Source organism: Pristiophorus japonicus, chromosome 13 (genome assembly GCF_044704955.1).
Source record: "Pristiophorus japonicus isolate sPriJap1 chromosome 13, sPriJap1.hap1, whole genome shotgun sequence".
NCBI classification, from domain to species: domain Eukaryota; kingdom Metazoa; phylum Chordata; class Chondrichthyes; family Pristiophoridae; genus Pristiophorus; species Pristiophorus japonicus.
Window position 1 is genome coordinate 124357581 of NC_091989.1, and position 9547 is coordinate 124367127.

Genomic DNA, 9547 nt, shown 5'->3' on the forward strand with positions numbered 1-9547 from the left:
GATGTCGCACTTTAACCAGGGGGCTTTGAGGGTGTCCTTGTAATGTTTCCGCTGCCCACCTTTGGCTCATTTGCCATGAAGGAGCTCCGCATAGAGCAAATGCTTAGGGAGTTTCTTCTCTGGCACGTGAACTATGTGGCCTGCCCAGCGAAGCTGATCGAGTGTGGTCAGTGCTTCAATGCTGGGGATGTTAGCCTGGGCAAGGATTTGCAGGATCTGCGGAGACATTGTTGGTGATATATCTCCAGCGACTTGAGGTGTCTTCTGTACATCGTCCATGCCTCTGAGCCATATAGGAGGGCAGGTATTACTGCAGCCCTATAGATCATGAGCTTGGTGGTAGATTTGAGGGCCTGGTCTTCGAACATTCTTTTCCTCAGGTGATCAAAAGCTGCACTGGCGCACTGGAGGCGATGTTGAATCTCTGCATCAATGTCTGCTTTTGTTGATCAAAGGCTCCCAAGGTATGGGAAGTGGTCCACGTTGTCGAGGGCCGAGCCGTGAATCTCGATGACTGGGGGGAAAGTGCTGTGCAGCGAGAGCAGGCTGGTGGAGGACCTTTGTCTTATGGATATTAAGCGCAAGGCCTATGCTTTCATATGCCTAGGTGAATACATTGTCTATATCCTGGAGTTCCGCCTCAGAATGTGCACAGACGCGGGCGTTGTCTGCGTACTGCAGCTCAACGACAGAGGTTGGGGTGATCTTGGACCTGGCCTGGAGGCGGCGTAGGTTAAACAGCTTCCCACTAGTTCTGTACTTTAGTTCCACTCCAGCGGGGAGCTTGTTGACCGTGAGGTGGAGCATGACAGCGAGGAAGATTGAGAAGAGGGTTGGAGCAATGACGCAGCCCAGTTTGACCCCGGTCCGGACGTGGATTGGGTTTGTAATGGAACTGCTGGTAAGGATCACAGCCCGCATGTCATCGCGGAGCAGGCAAAGGATGTTGACAAACTTTTGGGGGCATCCAAAACGGAGGAGGATGCTCCATAAGCCCCCACGGTTGACATGTCAAAGACCTTTGTAAGATCGAAAAAGGCCAAGTTTTAGGGCTGGTGCTGCTCCCTGCCTTTTTCCTGCAGCTGTCGCGTTGCAAAGATCATGTCCGTTGTGCCCCGTAGGGGACAGAATCGGAACTGATTCCAGGAGGAGCTCATCGGCCACAGGGAGAAGACGGTTGAGGAGAACTCTAGCGACAATCTTCCCAGTGGCTGATAGCAGGGGGATTCCCCTGTAGTTGCCGGAGTTGGACTTGTCCCTCTTTTTAAAGATGGTCATGATCACTGCATCTCTCAGATCTCCCAGCATGCTGTCCTCCCTCCAAATGAGAGAGATGAGGTCATGTATCTGTGCCAACAGCGCCTCTCTGCCATCCTTTAGCGCCTCAACAGAAATTCCATCTGCACCCGTAGCCTTGTTATTCTTGAGCTGTTTTATGGCTTTGCCTACCTCGTGCAGCATTGGGGTTTCACTGAGGTGGTGGCGGGTCGCATGCTGATGGATGGAGTCGAGAACACTCGAGTCAAAGGCAGAGTCTCAATTGAGGAGATCTTTAAAATGCTCCTTCCAGTGGGCCCTGGCTGCCTCGGTGTCCTTGATGAATGTTTCCCCATTCTTGGCCAGGAGTGGGGTGGGGCCTTGGGAGTTTGGACCGTAGGTGGCCTTGAATGCAATGAAGAATCCTTGTATATCATGGCTGTTAGCCAATTGTTGTATCTCCTGTGCTTTCTCCATCCACCACCTGTTCTTTAGGTCCCGGTTTTTTGTTGGACCTCAGCCTTGAGCCATCTGTAACGTTGCTTTGCAGCTCCCGAGTTGGGTTGTTGCTTAAGGCTCAGAAATGCTCTGCACTTACGATCTATTAGTTCTTGGATCTCCTGATCATTTTCATCAAACCAGTCCTGGTGTTTTCGGTTTGAGTAACCAAGTGTCTCTTCACAGGCACTGGTTATGGAGTCCTGGAGGGCAGACCAAGCGCTGTGGGTATTCAGCATCTCAGGGTCATCAAGGCATGCCAGATTAGCTGTGAGGCGCTGGCTGTATAGTTGGATCTTTAAGTGCCCCGGCATTAACTTTTTTGCGGCACAGCTTCTGCTGTCCCCTCTGCTTTGGGGCTATGTTTACATTGATGATGGATCGGATTAGGCGATGGTCCGTCCAGCAGTCGTCAGCTCCTGTCATGGCGCGGGTGATGCGCATCTCCTTGCGATCCCTGGCTCGGATGATGACATAGTCGAGCAGGTGCCAGTGTTTGGAGCGAGGGTGTTGCCACGATGCCTTGTATTTGTCCCTCTGGCGGAACAGGGTGTTGGTGATGAAGAATTCTTGTTCTAAACATTTTGTCAGGAGTAGGGTACCGCTGGAGTTGGCTTTCCCTACCCCCTCTCTGCCAATCACGCCTCCCCAGAAGGCTGTGTCTTTGCCGACCCTGGCATTAAAGTCATCTAGGAGGATCAATTTTTCGCCCGTGGTGACGCGGGACAGGGATGTCTCGAGGTTGGAATAAAAACCCTCTTTAGCCTCATCTGTTGCATCGAGTGTTGGTGCGTACGCACTGATGACTGTGGCGCATTGGTTCCGGGATAGAGTAAAGCGAAGAGTCATGAGGCGTTCGTTAACCCTGCAGGGGGAAGTCTTTGAGGCGGTCGACCAGTTAATTTTTGACGGCGATGTCAAAACATCTAAGTTCCCGGCCAACTATGGCGGTGCGGCGTTCCGGCCTGTTGCTGTTGGAATTGTCCATGAGGGTCCTGACATTCCAGGTCCTGAACTTTATATTAGCGAAGTGAAAGATGCCTGTGCATGAGTTCTTTTAACGTGGGGTGGCCGCTGCACACCAGCAACCACACGGACTTAGCTGAGCAAGGTCTTGGTCCAGTGGCAAGGAGGTCCAAGACGACTGGAGACCAGGCACTGCTGTATAAGCCTAATTGCCTATGGCGAAGTTTTGGCCGCAAGCTCGGCGCCGAGTAGTGCCATTGATGGTAGATGGCCCGAGGCTTAGTTGGGGGGCAGGTATTAGGAAGGTCAGCTGTCCGCTGGGGTTCCAAGGGATGTTTTGGAAAGTTTCTTCCAAGGTTAAAAATTTTCCCAAAGGTTTCCAAGTTGTTTTAAAAGTTTAAAAGTATTTCCAAATTATTTTTTAAAAAGTTACACAGGTTGATTGAAGGTTTAATAAATAGATTAAGAGTTGGTTAGAAATTGATTTAAAAAAATCTAAAATGTAAATTAAGTTATTTAAAAGTTAGTTAGTGTTTATCGCTAGCGACCTAGGGCAGGTACAGTCCGTCGTTGGGCTGGGCCGGCTGGTTGAGGTGATCCGGAGTGCGAGGCTGGGCCGGGCCCTCTGGCCGAAGGGACCTGGAGTGCGAGGCTGGGTCAGGCCGGCTGGTTGAAGGGACCTAGAGTACATCATTGGGCAGGGCCAGCTGGCCGAAGGGACCCGGAGTGTGTTGTTGGTCCGGGTCGGACGGCCAAGGGGACCCGGAGTGCTGAATGTACTCCCACGATGTACAAAGTCCTGGCTAGACCACACCTGGTGTTTTGCAGGTGTGGTTTTTTCATTCATAATTTGCTGCTGATGATGGGTCTGTGTTGTGTTTGAATCATTCGGCCCGGGATTGCAGCAGGCAGGGAGCGGCGAGGCCATTCGGCCCAGGCGGCATCCAGACCTCTCCCCAGCGGCGTTCAGACCTCTCCCCAGCAGCGTCCAGGCATTCGGGCCCCCTTCGGAGACAACTGGGCCTCTACTTCCCCGCAGTGCTTTCTATATATAGCCTGATTCTCAGATATTTTTACAACCGAACATCTGTCATATACGCTCTTTTTCTACTTCTTCATATTCTCTTTTTGTTTTGTCATCCTGGGAGCTCTGGCTTTAGTTGCCCTACCTTTCCCTCTTGTGGGAATGTACCGCGACTGTACCCAAACTACTTCCTCTTTAAAGGCAGCCCATCGTTCCACTACAATTTTGCCTGCCAATCTTTGATTCCAATTTACCCGGGCCAGATCCGTTCTCGTCCCACGGAAATTGGTCTTCTCCCAGTTAAACATTTTTACTCTAGATTGCTCCCTGTCCTTTTCTATAGCTAATCTAAACCTTATGATACTATGATCACTATTCCCTAAATGTTCACCAATGACATTTGCTCCACTTGACCTACGTCATTCTCCAGAACCAGATCCAGCAATGCCTCCTCCCTCGTCGGGCTGGAAACATGCTGATCAAGAAATTTCACCGAAAGACACTTCAGAAATTATTCCCCTTCTCTGCCCTTTCCACTATTATGATCCCAGTCTATATTAGGATAGTTGAAGTCCCCCATTATTATTACTACTCTATAGTTCTTGCACCTCTCTGTAGTTTCTCTGCAAATTTGCTCCTCCATATCTTTCCCACTATTTGGTCTATAGAATAAACCTCGTATTGTAATGGCACCTCGATTACCTCATAACTTTAGCCATATAGACTCTGTCCTTGACTCCTCCAGAACATTCTCCCTCTTCATCACTGTAACGTTCTCCTTAACCAATACTGCCACAACATCTCCTATGTTTCCTGTACACCTTATAATACCCAATCCTGCCCTTTGAGCTAGGTCTCAGTTATTGCTTCATTACAGGCTCGAGGGGCTAGATGGCCTACTCCTGATCCTAATTTTTATTCTTATATTCGCTGCTTCCTCACAGGTTCATGCAGTGCTCGGCCTCCCGCTCCCAGTTTATATGAGCCTGGAATAGTGAGCAGTTTTGGCGGATAAGAGTAGGACGCAATAATGCTTATAAAATAAAAATATGTAACAACCTGAGTAACAATAAATTACAAGTGATTTTAGCCAATAAGACATAAGCGTTTTCAGTTTTTTTGCGCTTACTGGAAATACTATTTACTTTAACGGCTCATTTTCAATCATCACCATCATCACCATATGCAGTCCCTCGGAATCGAGGAAGACTTGCTTCCATTCCTGAAGTGAGTTCTTTGGTGGCTGAACAGTCCAACATCAGAGCCACAGACCCTGTCACATGTGGGACAGATAGTTGTTGAGGGAAGGGGTGGGTGGGACTGGTTTGCCGTACGCTTTTTCCGCTGTCTGCACTTGATTTCTGCATGCTCTCGGCATTGAGACTCGAGGTGTTCAGCGTCCTGCCGGATGCACTTTTTCCACTTAGGGCGGTCTTGGGCCAGGGACTTCCAGGTGTCAGTAGAGATGTCGCACTTTATCAGGGAGGCTTTGAGGGTGTTCTTGTAACATTTCTGCTGCCCACCTTTGGCTCGTTTGCCGTGAAGGAGTTCCGCGTAAAGCACTTGCTTTGGGAGTCTTGTGTCTGGCATGCGATCTATGTGGCCTGCCCAGCAGAGCTGATCGAGTGTGGTCAGTGCTTCAATGCTGGAGGAGGACGCTGATGTTGGTGCACCTGTCCTCCCAGGGGATTTGTAGGATCTTGCGGAGACATCATTGGTGATATTTCTCCAGCGACTTGAGGTGCCTATTGTACATGGTCCAGGTCTCTGAGCCGTACAGGGAGGCGGGTATTACTACAGCCCTGTAGACAATGAGTTTGGTGGCAGTTTTGAGGGCCTGGTCTTCAAACACTCTTTTCCTCAGGCAGCCGAAGGTTGCACTGGCACACTGGAGGTGGTGTTGGATCTCGTCGTCGATGCCTGCTCTTGTTGATAGGATGCTCACGAGATAGGGGAAGTGGTCCACCGTGTCCAGGGCTGCGCCGTGGATCTTGATGACTGTGGGGGGGCGGGGGGGGGGGTGGGGGGCAGTGCTGTGCGGCGAGGACAGGCTGGTGGAGGACCTTTGTCTCACGGATGTTTAGCGTAAGGCCTATGCTATCGTATGCCTCAGTAAATACGTCGACTATGTCCTGGAGTTCAGCCTCTGTATGTGCGCAGTCGCAGGAACAGTAGAAACTGGTAATATAAAACTGCTATACAGGTAACGAGCACCATACTGGTGGCTTCCGTACATGTTTCTGACAACCAAGTAGAAAACACAAGTATGTTGGTGACATGCACAAAGTGTTCCTCACGTGACTGTGCAATGTCATCAATGTATGTTCGGATGTAATCACCAATCTGACTAAACAAAATTCACCAACAACTGAAATATAGCAGAGGCATTCTTTATTCTGAAAGCTGCGACTGTAAACTCAAAACTCTGATGGTTTGGCAAATGCAGAGTACAACTGGGCCTCTGTGCTTAATGCACAAGCCAATTGCCTTTCATTAAGTTGAGAGATATATTTGGCAGACCATAGTTTCTCAAGAATGCCTCTGTGCACGAGAGAGGGCAGGCTTCAGCCTGTCAAATCATTTTGCTGCTCATAACAGACAGAACAATGTGGTCGTCCTTATGGACCAACTCCCCGACAACGAACATGGGTCTGGGATGGCTGTATTACTCCCAGATCAGCAGTTTCTGTATTTCCCTACATCTACGACCCATTACTCTGTGTTGCAAGTAGTATGCATGTTGGCACACTGGGTTAAAGAGTTTATCCCATGTATAATTCCACCTCCCCCCCCCACTTATAGCAAGGTGGTGTAAACCTAGCAACAAGTTTCTAGCATAATGTTTCTGTGTAGGAGCTAACTGAGATCAGAATGATCTCATCCAACACGGAACCTGTTTTACTCTTGGGCAAGATATCTATAATCTCAACTTCCTCTGGGATGGCGACAATACAGACCCACTTACTCATGGGAGAGAAAGGATTTTAACATGTTCATGTGGTAGACCAGGTGCTTATATGCTCAATTGGGTACCTTGACTACATAATGTACCTCAATACACCTTCCCATCACTTTGTATGGATCTGCTCGTGGGCCTCTAACTTATTACACCGACAGTAGAATCAAAGCCTACCTGGAACTCTGTGTCTAGCACTGCAGTTGTACCAGCTTTATTGGTAGCCCTCCACAGGCCAACATAGGTCAGCCCTTACTAAATATGCACTCTACTGGTAGATGCTGCCACCTTCTCCATATGTGGAAGATTAAAGCATCCCCATTACGCGACTGTGGAGCTCCTAATCAGACCCTTGCGCACATCATTGAGCATTGCCCTCAGAGGAAATTTGCATGCAGCCTACAAGATATCTACGCTGTTACACCAGAAGCTTTGGCCTGGATATCCAACTTGGATATTGACGTTTGATTTGCTTTGCTACTACCATACGAAAGACGATGACAACATTTCTGTCCTCGTCAGTGGTCTTTTCTGATTACAAACTGCATGCTAAGCATCGAGAAAATAATTCAAATGGTCAGAACTCTGTAGATTCTTGGGGTACCTTCCATGTAAGCAAACAATAAAATGACAATGTTTTATTCCAGTCCCTTGGGGCTCTGCTCAACACGAGTGCAGCATTCAGGTCAGTGTGCCATTAAATCTTTCTATCAGCCCTTTTACCTGAAGGTGGTATGGGGTGGATTGAAACGATTTTATTTCTGTTGCTACAATTAAATGATTAGCTTAAGACATAAAGTAAATCTCTTGATTAGACAAAACCTCTTCTGGGAACCCAACCAATTCAAGTGAATACCTCACAGTACAATGGCCTCAACAGCTGCAGCCTTGAATGCAAGAGCTACCACACCTGGATACCTAGACACATAACCTACTATGGGTAATAAGTACTATTTCCCTTACTTCTGTTCGGCAAGTGATCACTCTTGAAAGGTTCATTAACAACAGGTAGGGGTTGCAACAGAATTTTGTTATGATCTCCTAGTTTAGCAATACATTGTTATTGGGCACACGGTCTGTAAAATTCAGCCGTGTCCTTAGAAATTAAAGCAATGTAGCAATTTGGTTGGTGCACATTTTACCCCCCATGTCCTGCTAGAGGGATATCATGAGCTACCTTTAGTAAACCTGCAGCACACAATCAGAACTTTTCCCATACCTGCCCTGCAAGAGATCTGAATTTGTAACATGGGACCAAAAGTCCGTCATCATAACTATTTATTTAATTTGTACAAAGTGCATTTATAGATATGTTTTAAATCAATAAATTCAAATAATTACTATTTAAGCATTTTCCCAGATTTTGCTCATCACCTCCATAAACTGGAGTCATCCAAAACTCTGCCACCCATGTGCTCACCCATCTCCCATGCTTGCTGTCCTACATTGGACTCCTAATTAAGCAATGCCTCGATTTTAAAATTCTCATCCTTGATTTCAAATCCCTCCATGGCCTCGCTACCACACCCCACCACTTATTTCTGTAATCTCCTCCAGCCCTATAATCCCCCTAGGCCTCTGTGTTCTGCCTACTTCTAGCCTTTTGAACATTCCTGATTTTAAATGCCCCACCATTGGCAGTCAGCCTTCAGCTGCTGTGGTCCTAAATCTCTGGAATTCCCTCCATAAATCTCTCTGTCTCTCCACTTCTCTTTCCTTCTTTAGGATGCTCCTTGAAACCTAACTCTTCGACCAAGCTTTTGGTCATCTGCCTTAACATCTCCTTATACGGCTCGGTGTCAATTTTTTTTTATATAACACTTCTGTGAAGCGCCTTGGAACTTTTATTATGTTAAAGGCACTATACAAGTACAAGTTGTTGTTGTTGTGGTAATGTAAAAGAATGTAATGTACTAAGGCAATGTTGTACCATTAAACACAAAGGGAATTCGAACCAGTTTCAGCTTGTCCACAAAGGAAAAGATTAAATGGAATTTTGCAAGTTTGCACAATACTGGTCGGTAAATCAAGCCTCCAAGACAACAAAAACAACAAGTATTTTTTTAATCTTAAGTAAAGAAAATTATAAGTTAGTGAACTGTAAACAATTCAAATCTGAATCTTGTGAAAAATTACAGTAGCCTTGGAACATGTTGCTTACTAAAAACAAAACGTATCATTCAAGGCAAAGTTTATTTTTCTAAGTGGCGCATCAACTTTGCCCGTCAATAAACTATGTCCAGACAAAAGTCAAGCATTTGAGCTTCACATTTCTGTTCGCCTTTCCCCTTCACCCTTCAAATTATTTGTGCAATGATTATTATTTTGACAACTGCAATATGACAATAAATGGCTATTACAATAAATAACAACGATGAAATACAAGCAAGCTAAATAAATGCCACCATTGATATCACATATTATTCAAATTATTTTACATCAATTTACTGTTCCTTACTGCAAATTCAGTGAATCTGAAACCGGTTTAAACTAGATCAACTAAAATTCGCCAACACAAAAGATTCAAGAGGTAATATTTTACAAATATGCACCATACATTTTAACATTAATAACCTTGCAAGAGGCCAGTTTAGCCAAGATGCAATCTTGGTAAAGGAGTTAAGCTTGTACTAGGAATGGCTGCCCAGAGGATCGTTAAGCAGCTAATTGCCATTAAAATTGCCTGCTAGGACTAATTAAGGAGGCCGCATGGCATTTTGGTGGCTTACACTTGATCCAACGCCCTCTCCCAACAGTGGCCAGCTGATTGGCAGTAAACTAGTCATTGCAGAGAATTTTGAGTGCTGTCTAAAGTTATAAAGGTTTACTGTTCACTTGCTGCTGGA